General features: G+C 43.6%; 1 protein-coding gene across 3 annotated transcripts in view; it reads left to right on the top strand.

Moving 5' to 3' along the window:
- Positions 1-17,064, top strand: part of LOC138301948 (trem-like transcript 4 protein) — a 219,034-nt gene that overhangs the window by 105,862 nt on the left and 96,108 nt on the right. The gene's annotated exons all lie outside the window — the stretch shown is intronic.

Here is a 17,064-nt window from a genome sequence, read left to right as displayed (position 1 = left end):
GGTCATCTTGGCTTGCTTCTTATTCAATTGCTTTACATCCTCTTCCTGAATTTAGACTTTAGACTTAGAAATCTAAACTTCGCCCAAAAGTCTAACTTTACTACAAGTAAAGTTAGACTTTAGGTCTAAAGTTAGACTTTTGGTCTAAACTTAGGATTTTGGTGTAAGTTTACCTTTGTAAACTTCGTGCCCCACGCCTTTTTGACCGCTCCTTTTTCAAAGCTTTTTGCAAATACTTTTGGCAGCTTTTGTATAGCATAAAAAAGACGCAGTGACATGAACGTGTTCCTGCTAGAGTACACATTCTGACACTGCTGGTAGCCATGTCATTATGTATGTGCGTGCATTGTTGATGACATATGCAAATGCATGCATCACCAGAATTGCATGCATATACGGAACAATGCGTCCCCATTTTATTTATTTGATTTACCATTCCAAGATGGTAGATGCTACTTGGAGAGCTAAATAAAACTTGAATTTTACTTGTGCCAACATGCTGTTTTGAAAAGCTGCAAATGGATGCAGCCAGGCCACTGAAAAAAATGAAAAGAATGAAAATAAATTACTTCTGTGTGGAGGGGGGCAAATGGAAGTGTGGGAAACACAGATGTCAATGGTGGGTAGGAGAAATGCAAAGTGGCTGAGGGACCAATTGAGGAGCTTGAGACTTGGGGAGGAAATTGGCTGTTTAAAAAAGCAAACCAGGTGGAGGAAAAATATGGACAAGCTGAGGTAGAGTGAAGAAAGGAGCAACACGGATTGCCCTGGTAGTGGCCAGGCAGGAGAGAGAAAGAGTAACAAATCACATGAACTCTCATGGAGTGCTTTAGAGAAAAAGTAGTACTTTGAATGTGAGCAGTGGAAAGATAAAACTCATCCATTCATGAGAATTGAAAAGACGTTATGACCCAGGTGAGGGATAAATACTAGAAGAGGGTGGAAAGCAATTGAATAAGAAGCAAGCAAATTAGAGTGGAAAGAAAGCCAAGCTATGGTAAGCAATGTGCTGATTCTAAGCCCACCTTATGTTTTTGGCATGGTCCACAAGAGGTCTTTCAACCACAGAGAGCTAAAAAGAGAATGGTGTTGGAAGCAAGGGAGCCTTCAGTTCCCATGAAAAAATACCCAGCCCTAGCAGCACTTTTAAGAAGCCACTATGAGGGAAGTGCAAGTATCGGAAACAAGCAGCACACAGACGAGGTGGATATCAGAGGGTGGTGGTTGAGGTGGATAAGGAGTACAAGGGTAAAAGGAAGTTATAGGTGGATGGTGGGAGTAGGAATGAAGTAGATAGGGTAAAAGGAAGGAGGGGAAGGGAGGAGCAAAGCAATGGACCGAGAGGGCAATAGTTGAAAGGTAGTTCCTTTGGCAGTTCAATGAAAGCACATAAGTGGAGGTGAAAGATACACCCAAACAGTTATTAATGTTAGGTGATAGATGAAAACTCCACAGGGCTGACCTACAGCATAATTGATAAAAAGTCACAAGGAAAAGGCTGAAAGTGGTTGAAGAAACCCAATAGCTGAAAGAGGTGGACCCAAAACCCTCCCACTGTATATTGCAAGCAAAAGGTCTGTTTTTATAGCTGTACTGTCAAGCTCAGACATTGAAATGGGCTCAAAAACACTTATGTGTATTCTTTCATTTGTGCTTGGATCTAAGTGTCCCCTTTAGTTGTCTAGCTTAGGAAAGTCCATCAGGTTATTATAGGCATAACATTCTGCCTTTGGCAACAAGGCCTTTTGTGTGCAGCCTTCCATTTTCTTCTTTATGCACGGAGGGCTTTGGCAGCATCTGGGTCTTGGATTTCTTGCTCAGTTTCATACTGAGTGTTTCCAGTTTGTTGTTTCAGATTTCCTGAATGTTTGATTGCTTACAGTCATTAAGGCAGGGGCAGAGCTATCAATAGTGTAGCATGTACATGGGCACTCGGGCTCAAAAGTGTGATTTATATATGTGTGTGTGTTTTAATGTATTTTGGATTGTCTGTCCCTGAGGAGATGAGATGACTTTAGAGACAAAATCTTTGCTTTGCTTCAATGACACTCTGCTGCCTCCTACTTCAACTACCACATCTGGTATTAGTGGCATGCTTGTTCTCAGAATAGAATCTTTTGCATCCTAACACCACCAAATTTGGTCTTGGTTACTGATATTACCCTAAAATCAAGGTGGTATCCTTCATAGTGTATTCAGAATAGATAGGTATAAGGAAATGCCTCTTTCAGCATGTTCAACCCCTCATTTTTGGACTGATGCTGCTGGTCTTTTGACTCTGAGAGTGCACTGAGGCCTGCTAACTAGACCTCAGTGCCGGTGTTCTAACCCTTTACCAAGAGTATGTTGAATTGGCTATACCCAATTGGTAAGTACTGACTTGCTTATAATTCCCTAGTATATAGTACCCAGGGTACCAAAGACATGTAAGGCAGAGTGTCCACCCAGTGCAGCTGCACTGATTATGCCATCCAGTGGGTGACAAAGTAAAAAATAGCTCTCAGCCTGCCACTGCAGATTGAAAGAGCGATGATCACACTTCTAGTTCAGCTTTGCCATTCAAGCCAATAGCAAAGCCACCACTTCCCTTAACAATATATGAACGTATCCTCTAAGGAAGGCCTATAGAGCCCTATGCAGTGGACTGTATATTATTAAGTAAGGCCTATATTGTATATGTGTCTTAGTAGAAACACTTCAAAATTGTTGTTTTGCTGTGGAAGTTAATCTCCCCACTGGCTAATGCAGAGTTACCGACTGCCACTCTAGCCTGAATGGGACTACTTAACTGGGTACTGTAATGTATTAAATTAATTATGGCATTAAACCCGGCCTGATGCCCAGGTCGAATTTATTGTCACTGTTTAAGTAGTACAACTTTTAGAATGTTGCCACTCTGTGACCCAGCGGGTCCAGTAACTTCACACGGGCACTGGTCAACAGACTCAGCTTTCTGCACACCTGGGGAGTAGTGTGAATGACTTCCAGGCTTAAGAACAATAGCAGGCTGCTGCAGGGCAAAGTGTCACCTCCCCTTTGGAGGAAACCACTTAAGTTGTTAGCCCAAAAGGCTAGCTTCAAAGGGGAAGCCGCCTTTGGTGGGCAAATGGCAATAGCACTCGGTAGGGGCTGCCCTTTGTTCAGGTGGACAGGCTGTATACATGGCCAGAGAGGGAAGACCAGTGTCCAAACTGGTTTTCCATGGACGTGTAGTCCCCAAGTAGTCACACCTCTAGGGTGGGCTACCAAGCGCCTCACAGTCGAGGAAATGTTCAGACAGTTTGAGAGTGGCTACAATAGTGCACTCTGAAATGCTCAAGCTGCTAAAAGAACATACAATACATTACATTGCCTTCTCCCCAAATTTTGAATAACTACTAAAATTTTGAATAACTACTAAAGGTAACAATTTGTCAGTAAAACATAAGAAAATAGAGCATCTGCAAAAATAAGGAATAGAAATTAATACATTACACAATCTTTGAATTTGTTGGGCTTTTAGATCATCCTCGACCTTGTACATTTGGAGTTTGAAAGAGAATAAGAATCATTGTTAGTACAGTTTCTATCTTCACTACTTATTTCCTGACTTAAATTAACTTCTCTGTTGTTATTACTCGATTGAATCCAATGCGTCCAACCTTAATCAGACTTGTGACCTATTCTAGAGTTAATAATGTCACATTTTATTTGCTCCTCCAGCCTTTGTACTCTAAAAAAACGAACCCTTACCAATTCTAGACATTCTTGTCTGAGAAGAAAGATTCTACCTTTTTTACATGACCTGTTTTTGTGATTCACACAAAATCTCCAACATTCAAATCAGGATCCCTGAATCTACGTTTATCAAAGACTTGTTTCATTTTAGATTATTTTTCAAAAACTCTTGTGACTTAATTTTTAAAGTTGACTGTGCCTTTAAAAAATTTTTGGAAACATCGTCTTTTAACCATTAAGGAAATAAAGTTGAGTAATCGTTACGTCCTCTCAACAGTATAAATGGAGTGACTCTTGTGGTGCATTGGAGCGTAGTGTTATATTCCCAAACTTTTGCTTAAGAAACTGCTTGACATCCACCCCTGATGCAAGTGCTGTCTGAATACCTTCTTCTATTACTCTGTTACCTTATTCTACTAGACCATTAGAGTTTGGAGAGTATCAAGCAACTGTTAACTGTTTGACATTATGTTTGCTTAAAAATGTGTTCATTTGATCTGAAATATAATGTGAACCATTGTCAGTAGCAAGGGACCTAGGTGGTCCCTCAATGGTAAATACTTGCTTTAAAAATGCAATCACTGACTCAGAGGAGGAAGAATCAACAAAGGAAAAGTATAACCACTTAGAGAAGTAGTCTACTAAAAGGATGACGTACTTCATGTCATTAGGGAGCAACACAAAGGGTTCTGAAAAATCAATAGATCATTTATCCCATGCTTCTTCTGGGTATGTGTTCTGTTCAACTTCCAATGCTTATCGGAGAGAAGATACTCAGCACATTTGTCAACTGCCTGTTTTACCTGATTGTCTATAGCTGGCCACCAATAACATTGTTTAATGCACATACAGATCTTAGTGATTCCTAAATGCCCCCGATGTGCTTTGGATTGATGTTTTCTCTTAATTTAATCTGGGGGAACATCCAAATCCCCTCTCAATTCCAATCCATGAACCAATGAAAGCTCCCCTGCCACTTTGGCATAGGTTTTTAACTCCCCTTGTAAACATCTGGTTTCTGGCCAACCATGGATTATATATGAACTGACCTTTAAAGAAGTTCTTCTTCTTAGAGAGCATTCAACAAGTACTCAACACTAAAAGTGGAATTATCACCTTGAAGGTCCTTTACTGCATCAACAGAAGCAACGGGCACAACATCATCTATGTCGAAATCTTCATCTGTTTCAGGCAGAGGATGTGAGAGGTGCAATCCGCTTGAAAATTATTACCTCCTGCTATGTGACTAATAGTAAGAGGTTATTCTTGTAGTTTAGAAACTAGTCTTGTGAGTCTTGCAGAAACATTGTTGTGAATTCCCTCTTTAAAGATGTAAACTAGGTGCTTGTGATCTGTGTGTAACTCGAAGCATCGTCCCCACACATACATTTTAAAGTTTTGAACGGCCGAAATACAAGCTATTGCCTCACATTCTATTGTGCTGTATTGTTGTTCAAACTTCTTAAGTGTTCTGGAGGCAAATGCTACAGTTTGTTCCCTACTCCCAACTTTCTGACTCAGTACTGCCCCTAAACCATGGAGACTGACATCAACAGTTATTATGTAGGTATAATCATCATTAAAATTAGATAGAGCTGGGCATTTATGATCAAATCTTTTACCTTGTCAAAGGCAGTCTGTACCTCCCATCCCCAATTAAACGTTTGTCCTTTCCGTAATAAACATCTGAGTGGTTCTACAGCCAAGTCATATCCTGAAACAAAAGGAGGGTAATATTCTGCGAGACCAAGAAAAGAACACAGAGCATCACGGTCAGTGGGTGCGCTGGCTTCTTTTATGGCTTTTACCAGTAAAAATGTAGGTTTTATGCCAGATTCTGTAATGGTATGGCCTAAATAATTTAATTCTTTTGTGGCAAATTTACATTTATCCTTTCTAATGGTCATACCTTTGACAGTAACAATAGACAAAACTTTATCCAGAATGCTATTGTCTTGCTCTAAAGAATTTGCAAAAACAAATATATTGTCCTGATATGCTCGTACACCTTTGAGATCAGCAAACAGAACATCCATGAGCTTTTGGAAGACACTGGCGACTGAAGCCAACCCAAACGGTAGCCTCAAATATTTGTAGGCGACAAATGGGGTGACAAAAGCCATCAGCTCTTGTGATTCTTTGTCTAAGGCAATTTGATGGTATGTCGACCTCAAATCAATACCAGAGAACCATATAGCATCCCCCAAGTTGCCTAACATTTCAAGTATTCTCAGTAGTGGGTGGCCGTCAACTACAAAATAAGCATTCAGGGTGCGTAAGTCAGCACACAACCTGGTGTCATCTGATTTCTTGCGTGCGACCACAATGGGAGCTAACCATTGTGACGACTCTACTGGTTCAATAATGCCTTGATCACATAATTCTTTTAATGTTTGTTTAAGCTCTTCCCTGACTTACAAAGGAACTTGATGTACTTTATGTACAAAATGTTGTGCTTGCGGTTTTAACTTGATGTTGTGAACAAAACCCTTAACAGTACACATCTGTTCACGGAATAACTCTTTATACCTAGCTAGAAAGTTATCAACTGTCTCTTCCATGGCACACAGAGTAGTTGCTGGCATATTCCCAACAACCACTGGGGTGTCAGAACCAGATACTAGATATAAACCCACCTTGGTTACGTCTTATCAACCAATAATGTCTTTGCCTTTAATGGCAACATAAATCTCGGTACTTGTCTCCCTTCCCATGCTTTGTACTTTTCCTATGAAGAAACCCAGAAGGTCAATAGGATTTACACCAAACGATTTGGGACAGATATCAGGGGGACTAGAGACTTATTATCACTGAAATTATCATAAAACGTAGTATCACTTAAAATAGTGACCAGTGACCCTGAATCTGTCATCACTTGTAATACCATATTGCTAATAATGGCATTGCAAGTGGATTGTTTCACTGATGTGGTAATAACATTACATTCAAAAGTTAAAACTTTATTAACAGGATCAGCATTCGATTCATCTTCAACATTCACAGTGCTAATACGAATAGGTGTTTTGCTGCTTCTGCATACACTCTGAAAGTGTCCCACTTTTTCCAAGCAAGACACCGTTTGCCTCTCGTAGGGCACCCTAGAAAATTGCTCAAGTGTTTATTTTTGATCCGCATCTGTAATAATGTGTAGAACTTCTCTTTATATTTCCCTTTGCTCCTAGAGATTTTCCTTTAATTTGTACTGCACGTAATGAATCAACTTCCTGTCCAGTAGTGGAGCCAGCCATATAACTGACAGTGGCTTCAGCATTCAGTACTTTGGGGGAAATTAAAGATCGTTCAATGCTTTCTGCAAGATCCAGAACTTCATTGAGAGTAGGCTTACGACAGCTGAGTAACGCTCCTGGATTTTTTTTTAAACACAATTAAAAACAAACTGATCGCAAATGTGAGTGTCCATATTCGGGGCAAATTCACATGTGGCCGCTAGGATTTCTAAGTGTACTACATATTCTTCTACAGCTTCATCAACTTGTTGTACTTGTTTTACGAAATGATGTATTTTCAACATGACATTGGGTTCTTCTACAAATTGCAATCTTTCTATTGCTTCCATGTACAGATTCCAATTGTCACCAGATCCCGTAGCAGAAACAGGAGGTAGATTATCAAAAGTGTGTTGTGCAGCACGACCTAAACTGTGAAATAGTAGTGCAGATTTTCTTTGAGGACTGTAATTTCATGCATCTATAGAAACAAGCTGGTTTCCAAAAAGGCGAAATCACTCTTCCCATTTGATCATGTGTTTACCAGGTTGAGTCAAAAAGGGAGGTGGTTGAGTGATTTGCTGAATATTAGCCATAATGAATATGAAATAAATCACAATGAACTGTGCTTAATGCCACAAAATGAATGCAGAACAGAAGCTGTGACAGTTCCAGTAATAATGTATCAATTCTGTGGGAGGCAGAGATGAGCTATAAAGTACATATAAAAGTGCAGAAAATATAACCCAAGCCTTCTAAATATGATATTCTTTACTCGTTGTGCATTTAAGAATATAATAAATTGTTGTTTATCTGAAACTCTGTAGTGAGACACAAATGCTGGTATTCTGTGATGGAAAATATTCCATTTGAAAATGGCCATCAAAGCGTGTGACTTCAGGACGCTGATTTTCCAAGCTCCTTAGCTTAAGAGATAATGCCGGGAAACGGCCGACGAGCCAAGCGTGCAGGGAGCAACACGAAAACAAAAACAAATGTACAGCACAATTGGTCCGACAGTGTGTGACTCTGATACCAGGTAAATAGATGTAAAATGATGAGATAAGCGCACAGAGAGCGTGTGAGACGAGGCGATACTGTGCTGCCTTTAGGAAAGGCACACGGGCTTAGCGCACCTAAAGCCACACAGCAACACGCATAAGGTATACTGGAAAGGCAGGACAACATTTTTCATACGCTAATCAATTTGATAGTTTAATGATCGGGTACGAAAAGTTATATATGTCATTTGTTGAACGTGAAGGTGGAATATATGTAGCTAAATGAAGCTGTCCGATGGGGTCGGATTCGGTGGCGTCGGAGGGCGAGAACAGCTCGTCGCCAAATGAAATTAATTGAGATGTAGCGTGAACAGCTGTAACATAGAAGTTTATTCTTCAAAACTCGCCCACGACGGGAAGTGACCCACCGGCGTTGACCATCCTCAGAAACATCTGAATCTCCGCCACTGCTCAGTTCCCATCGTGGGCGAGTTTGAAACTGTTGAAGGTATAAATGATTGGGAAGAAATTAAGGTAGGGTGTATGAGGAAGGATGAGGTGTATGTTGTACTTTTTAGCAAATTGTAATTACGTTTCCATTGTAACCTGTAAAAAAAGAAGTAAAACTATATCAAAGAATTGCAAAGCAATTTAATGAATTGCAGTAATTGAAGATTGTTGTACTGCGTAGTAAAGTATAATACGAAAAATAAATCTAACTCCTCTGAGCTGTTAATATTTAAGGCAGAGAAGTTTCTGAAACATTGAAATACAGTATTCTGTTGAGGTAGACTGGGGTTTTTAATTCAATTAATGTTTTTCCCTCCCCCAGTGACCATAATTGTACAAGGGTTCTCGTATGTCTCTTGGTGGGCTGGACACTGGTAGGGTCAGAGGTCGTGAGAGATGCCTGCTCCGCGTTTCACTGGGCAAGAGTTTGCGATCCTTTCTCAAAGAGGCTGCTATGTCTGTAGTCAGGTACCCTCTGTGCCTCCCTTTACCCGCACTAATAGGGAGACCTGGGGTCTTAATCTATATTAAAGTATCATGAAGGGGCCATACATTGATTGACACTGGATTGGACCCTGTCTGCATCCCTAGACCACCCAGCTCTGTTGACCGCCGCGCGGGAGAGCGGAAGGTCTGTGTCAGGAAGGTGAAAATACCTACCACTTGTTATTTTGCAAATGCTTAGATGAGATACTGAAAGAGGACTTCATGTTACGTCCTCTGAATCCATTTGCAACATGATCTTTCGGATTTTGTTGACTCATTCAGGGATCATTACAGCGGCCTTACCGCACAACTTAAAGTGCTTTCTTCTTTCAGCTGTTGGAAGTATGTGCTGGGGGAAAATGCCGGCTTTCGGTGATTTTCCTTATTTTTGTACCAGCCGAGACAACACTCCTCCCCAACACAACGCAGGAAGAGTACTCCCATTGGACTTTGCTTGAGTGTGTAGAGGCCAGGGAGGGCTTAGTGATACTGCAGCCTGGGATCTGTGTGTGGGTGTAGGGTGGCTAGTGAGTGGTGCGCGTGTATTAACCCCCACACTTGGTCCACTCCAATTAATGTAATTCCCCATATACATTTTGAAAAAACTCACAACAGCTGTGTGTTTGCATTTCAATGTGGGAATACTTGGCCGCATGCGACGCAACATTTGACCTCATAAATTACAGTGTTCAGTCATAAATCAAGATGACATGGCCATAAAAATTAATTCAGTGTCATAAATCATTCTGAGTGCCACACATTGCTTTCGTCATGATCGTAAATTGTAATTCGGAGACAGGTCATAAATCACTGTTGATAGGTCATACATAAATCATTTTGCCAGGATCATAACTTTGCTGCATGACATCATCTCTGCTATAAATCACTCAAGTCCTTGTCATTTGCTTGTCATAATTCTGACACCTATTGTTGTTGAGGCCATCCTCCATGCCGCTTTTGGGGTCATCCAGTTTTGTTGGTTCTTTCTCTGATCGTGAGGGGGGTAGCCTCTTAGTGCTGTTAGGCTCAACTCGCTACCTTGTCTGTCCATTTTGTGCCCTGCCAACAGGCGGGTCTGGGCCGCGAGTGCTGTGCTCTGCTTACTCCCCCATCGGCCTACTTACCCTGCCGTAAGGCATCCCAAGGTTAGTAGCCTTTCTCCGGCACACCGCCCACCGGTGTGCCTCCTTTACCAACCAACATGCCCCTTTTACCGCCATCTGCTTGCCCTCTCAGCCCTGCGACGATGCTGCTGTTCTGGTGTGGGTGGGTGTGTCTCAAAATCCTGCGCGCTGTCCCTCCTTCACCACAAAGTAATTTCTGCATGGGCAGCAGAAATCCTTTTAGTCTGCCTTCCCAGCTGAGGGCGCGACGGTGTCCCCCCATAGGTGGATTAAAAAAATGTCTTTGTCCTTGCTGGGCACTCATTGGCCCAATGTCCTTGGGCCAGCCTTGGTCCTTTGTCTTGGTTTGCCGCTGAGGCGGCTTGAACCGGTAATTTCCGGGTCCCCGGCGGCTGTTAATGCGCCGGCCCCTGATGCCCCCTTCGGGGGCAGCCTCTGCCATAACCCCCGCACTTGGCCAACTCCAATTAATGTAATTCCCCATATACATTTTGAAAAAACTCACAACAGCTGTGTGTTTGCATTTCAATGTGGGAATACTTGGCCGCAGTTTTATTACATGCATAAACATTTGCGACGCAACATTTGACCTCATAAATTACAGTGTTCAGTCATAAATCAATATGACATGGCCATAAAAATTAATTCAGTGTCATAAATCATTCTGAGTGCCACACATTGCTTTCGTCATGATCGTAAATTGTAATTCGGAGACAGGTCATAAATCACTGTTGATAGGTCATACATAAATCATTTTGCCAGGATCATAACTTTGCTGCATGACATCATCTCTGCTATAAATCACTCAAGTCCTTGTCATTTGCTTGTCATAATTCTGACACCTATTGTTGTTGAGGCCATCCTCCATGCCGCTTTTGGGGTCATCCAGTTTTGTTGGTTCTTTCTCTGATCGTGAGGGGGGTAGCCTCTTAGTGCTGTTAGGCTCAACTCGCTACCTTGTCTGTCCATTTTGTGCCCTGCCAACAGGCGGGTCTGGGACGCGAGTGCCGTGCTCTGCTTACTCCCCCATCGGCCTACTTACCCTGCCGTAAGGCATCCCAAGGTTAGTAGCCTTTCTCCGGCACACCGCCCACCGGTGTGCCTCCTTTACCAACCAACATGCCCCTTTTACCGCCACGCTGCCTGAGGGGCTTACGTCCCCAGGTGGCTCCCCCCTTCCATTCTTTGGGGTTTGCTCCTTCTCATTTTTTCGGTGCCGCCCTCGGTTACCTTTCATATTCTCACCAGAGCGCCTCAGTGTCCCGGCCGTCAGGCCTTCCAAGGATCACTGATTTTACAACAAATTTCTTTCCTTCCGACAGCCTACCAGCCACCTTTATTCTTTAATGAAGCGGTCTGAATGTGCTGTCTTTGCCACCCTGGCAAAGGCCTCCTAACCTTGGCCTTCTTCTGTGATATTGTACACCAACTATTCAGCTCCGATTAAAATCCTGCGCGCTGTCCCTCCTTCACCACAAAGTAATTTCTGCATGGGCAGCAGAAATCCTTTTAGTCTGCCTTCCCTGCTGAGGGCGCGACGGTGTCCCCCCATAGGGGGATTAAAAAAATTTCTTTGTCCTTGCTGGGCACTCATTGGCCCAATGTCCTTGGGCCAGCCTTGGTCCTTTGTCTTGGTTTGCCGCTGAGGCGGCTTGAACCGGTAATTTCCGGGTCCCCGGCAGCTGTTAATGCGCCGGCCCCTGATGCCCCCTTCGGGGGCGGCCTCTGCCAGAATGCATGGTGAGTAATGTTAGGACTCTGTGAGAGTAGGGTGAAGGGTGTGCCTTTGAGAGTGTTGTGAACGGTGTGTCTGAGCCCAGAGTAAGTTGTATGACTGTACTGGTACACTGTAAGAGTACTGTGCTTTCATGTGTGCGGAATGAGCGGGGTGGATGCACAAGATGAGCGGTGCATCCTTATGAGTGCAGTGTGAGTGGTAATCTTGTGCGAGCGTTGGGTGAGTGAAGCAGTGCGTGCCTGTGAATGCAAGGTGTTTGTGTGAGTGCAAGCTCAGTGATGTGTCTGAGTGAGTGCAGGGAGAGCGGTGTGTCTTTGTGAGCTCCTTCACACCTTTAAAAAAAATGTGGCAAGCTTTCTTGAAACATAGGCCGAAAATGCATCATTTAAAAAATATATTTTTATTGATACAGTACTCGTCATACTTTTGGTTCAACAAATAACAGAGAACTATCATGTCAAAAGTTTTCCAATACTGGCAGCATCACGTAACCATTACAGAAATGATGCAATATACACTGACACTTTCACAACTTGAAAAATAACTTGTAAAATGAACAGTTTAGGTGTATAGTAACAACCATTTCGCCATTGTCTCCCCGTCACCCTCAACCCAATATGCCACCCACACCTTTTCCTACTTTTTGGGACAGCCCCTGCTCTCATACACCACCTGTTCTGCTTTTTGACACCAGTCCAAATCTGCTTCCTATTCTGTCATCTCCGGAGGGGTTGTTTTACCCTTACATTGTGCCACATTATGTTGGCCACACCTATTGCCAGCGTTGCCCCTATTTTCTGCTACTTTATCCATGACTCCTCCCTGGATATAAATAGGAGCAACCATTTGGGATCTAAGGGAAAGGTACGCCCCAAAAACTGAGAAATCTTTTCGGTTTCGGCTTACCATTATTGTTAGAAATGGGGTCTTTGGTTGGCAGTCAGTTTGCAGTCTGTCCAAGCAGGGATCCTCAGTCTAGTCAGGGCAATGGAGATACACACTTAGATAACCCCTGCTCACCCCCTTGGTAGCTTGGCACAAGCAGTCAGGCTTATCTCAAAGGCAATGTGTAAAGTATTTGTACCAACACACACAGTAATACAGTGAAAACATTACAAAGTGAACACCCCAACAGTTTAGAGAAATAGGGCATATTTATCTAAATCAAACAAGACCAAAACTACAAAAATCCAACATACACAAGTCAAGATATGAATTTTCAAAATAATGAGAGTCTTACTCCATAGAAAACAATGGAAATGTTGATTTTATACAAAGTACCTGGTTTGGGTCGAAGATAAAGACGCACAGGCGGGCGTGCGTCGGAAGAGTCAGTGATGCGTCGATTCCTTACTCGCAAGAGAGGCTGGGGCGTTGTTCTCTTCTCCGGTCAGGTCAGCGGTGCGTCTTTTTTCTACCTCGCAAGAAAACGATGCATCGGTTTCCAGACAGGGCACCACGGATCCGCACAGGCTCACAATTACTTTGACGCCAAGCGACAATGCTTGAGAAATCTGGTTGCACGGTGTTAGAAAAACATGCTGCATGGGGTTTGCATCGTTATCAGCAGCCGCAAGCAGATGTTGCGTCGTTTCCCCAGCCGCAATGCGTCAATCTTCCAGCCACAAAGCCGTGGAGTGGTTGAATTTAGCCGAAAAGCGGGTGGCGCGTTGTTTATCAGCCGTGTTGCATATGGTGTGTCGAAAATTCCCCCACACAGTGTTCTGTACGTGGATTTCAGTCCTTGTTCTGCCAACTTCACCTTTCAAGGGCCCAGGGACTGGATAGGGCACCACTTGGCACATCAGGAGTCTCAGAAGAGAGTCCAGGTGCTGGCAGAGGAAGTCTCTGATGGCCTTGAGACTTCAAAACAGGAGGCAAGCTCAGTTCAAGCCGTTGAAGATTATTCTCATGCAGCAATGCACAACAAAGTCCAGTCTTTGTCTCCTTTCACAGGCAGAAGCAGCAACTGCAGGATATCCCAACAAAGCACAGTCACAGGCAGGGGCAGCACTTCTGCTCAGCTCTTCAGCTCTTCTCCTTGGCAGGGGTTCCTCTTGAATCCAGAATTAATCTAAAGTCTGAGGTTTTGGGTCCACTACTTATACCCTTTTCTACCGTTGAAGTAGGCAAACTTCAAAGCAAAGTCTGTTGTTCATAAGATCCTTCCTTGCCCTGGCCAGGCCCCAGACACACACAAGGGGGTTGGAGATTGCATTGTGTGAGTGCAGGCACGGACCATTCAGGTGTAAGTGACCGCTCCTCCCTCAACTCTAGCTCAGATGGCTCATTAGGATATGCAGCTCCATTTGTGTCACTGTCTAGAGGAGATTCACAAACAGCCCAACTGTCAGTCTGACCCAGGCAGGGAATCCACAAACAGGCAGAGTCACAGAATGGTTAAAGCAAGAAAATGCCTACTTTCTAAAAGTGGCATTTTCAAACTAACAATCTAAAAACCAACTTCACTAACATATGTATTTTTAAATTGCGAGTTCAGAGACTCCAAACTCCACATTTCCATCTGCTCTCAAAGGGAAGCTGCACTTTAAGGATATTTAAAGGCAGCCCCTTTGTTAGCCTATGACAGAGATAGGCCCTGCAACAGTGAAAACCGAATTTGGCAGTATGTCCCACCTTTAACATACACTGCAACCTGCCCATGGGGCTACCTAGGGCATACGTTAGAGGTGGCTTACATGTATGAAAAGGTAAGGTTTGGGCCTGGCAAGTGGGTACACTTGCCAGGTCGAATTGGCAATTTAAAACTGTACACACAGACACTGCAGTGGCAGGCCTGAGTCATGTTTACAGGGCTACTTATGTGGGTGGAACAACCAGTGCTGCAGGCCCACTAGTAGCATTCGATTTACAGGCCCTGGGCACCTCTAGTGCACTTTACTAGGGACTTACTGTTAAATCAGTATGCTAATCAGGGATAAACCAATCACCAATACAATTTCACATAGGTAGCACTTGCAATTTAGCACTGGTCAGCAGTGGTAAAGTGCCCAAAGTAACAAAAACAGCAAACACAGAGTCCAGCACACGGTCCACAACCTGGGAAGCAGAGGCAAAAAGTTAGGGGAGACCACGCCAAGGATGCCAGGTCTAACAATTATGTTTGGATCTCCAGGCACTTCCGTAGTATGTGGAAAAATGTTCCCTCCTGGCCGCAGCCCCTAAGACACATCCCTGTAGTGGCCTGTCCTATTTTATTTTGGAGGGTCAGGGGGAAATAGGCTCTATGCAGTATTTTCAGTTGAACCAGTCAAAAGCGAGTACAGATGGTTACTATCCTTGGACTCTGTAATGCTTCCACCCAGGCGTCATCGTCAAGTTTGCCCAAGTCTCAGGACCAAGCCTCCCCCAAGGATACCAGTAGACCTGGGGACTTATTCACAAGTTTTTTATGGATCAACGTAATAGCCTTTTTCGGCACGAGCTCTTTGAGTAGCCTGTCCTCTAGAGGGAAGGCTTCCTGCAATTGTTCACACTCTCGGATGTGGTATCGGAGTGCATGACCAAGTCGGAGGTGCCTGTATCTTTCGGTCTATGTCAGTTTGAATTCTTGCTGGAGGACTTCATACTGCATGAAGGGCTGCTCCCGCCAGATATCCAACATCCACTCAATGACAATTAGTTCGTACTTTGAAAAGCCCATCAATGTTCCCACTTCTTTAAATAAGTCACTATCCCAGAGAGGGGTCATCTCTGTGAGTTTATCACGCCAGCCCAGATAGTTCAAGGCTTCCCTCCACACCCAAACCACAGCCTGTGTGTGGGTTGGTAGGTTCCGCTCGTGTTTCTGCTGATATAGGGCTGTTATGTAGTCCCTCCTCCCCATGGCCTCATGGTCTGCTCTATAAGCCTTTCCTCCCTATCACTGAAAGCCTGATCATTTACGACCACCAGCTGTGAAGCTCAGGAATAATTAATGATGTCTGGGTTGCTATACCACCATCATATACCCCCTTCTGAAGTAATGGGAGATGCGGGAGCTATTTGTATTCCATAGTAATAGACGGACCACACTGTTTATTAGTTGGAACAGTACCGGCGAGCCATTCAAGGGGGTGCTCTGTAGTATTTGGATTAGTCATGAGAGGGACATCATTTTATATATAGCTGCCCTACCCATCAAAGTGAGAGGCAGCATTCTCAAATGCTTGACATTCCTGTGTAATCTATCTGTAGGATCAAATTCTGGTTCAACAAGCTGTTAAGGTCTTGTGTGATACAGATCCCTAGATATTAAAACCCATCCATCACCAAAGGGGCTGCATATCTCACTGGAATGCGTGGGAGGTCATCTGATAATGGGAAGACTAGGGATTAGGACCAATTAATATATTAAACTGAGTGAGTGATCCCCTAAAATTTTGAAGATTTGTAGGATTCTATCAATGGAAACGGTGGGCTACGTTAAGTGTAACAGAATGTTGTCTGCATACAGGGAGATGTGTTCTTCCCAATCCTCACCCATGGTTATACCCGCACCAATGCTTCTTGGCGAACCCAGGTAGTCAATGGTTCCATTGCTAGGGCAAATATCATGGGGAATTGGGGACAGTCTTGCCTCTCCCCCTGTGCAATGTGAAGATGCGGGATACTGCTCCATTTACTTAAACTCTCGCCAACGGACTTTGATACAGTAGCCTCACCCAGCTGCAGAATTTAGGACCGAAGCTCAGTCTTATCAGGGTAGCAAAGATATATTTCCATTCAATACTGCCAGAAGCCATTTTTTGCATCTGAGGCCATTACTACAGCTGCTTCCGGATGTGAGGTAGTAGTCGTGTGCAGCACCCCATAGACACGGCGTAGATTGAGACGGGGACATTCATGCGCCATGAAGCATGATTAGTCAGGATGTATCACAGAGATAATTAACTGTGTGCAGTCTACCCTCCATGGCCTTTGCCAGGACTTTAGTTTCCACATAGAGTAGTGAAACTGGTCTATAGGAACTACAATCGGTGGGTGGCTTACCTTCTTATGTATAACGATTATCACAGCTAGTCTTTGGTCTTCTGGTAGGGATCCCCTCTTGCGCTTCTATAAACATGTATAGCATGCATGCAGAAACCTTATCTGTCATACCTTTTTGCATTTCTATAAGCAATCTGTAGGGTCCTACTGCTTTCCCTGACTGGAGATCTCAGATCGCTAATTCCCTCTCTGGTACTTGTAGGGCTTCCTCCAGTCTCTCCCTGTCTGCCCATGTCAGTGTCTGGAGATTGATATCTTTAAGTAGCTCC

Source organism: Pleurodeles waltl, chromosome 6, assembly GCF_031143425.1.
Source record: "Pleurodeles waltl isolate 20211129_DDA chromosome 6, aPleWal1.hap1.20221129, whole genome shotgun sequence".
Classification (NCBI taxonomy): Eukaryota; Metazoa; Chordata; class Amphibia; order Caudata; family Salamandridae; genus Pleurodeles; species Pleurodeles waltl.
This window is presented reverse-complemented; position numbering and strand designations above follow the sequence as displayed.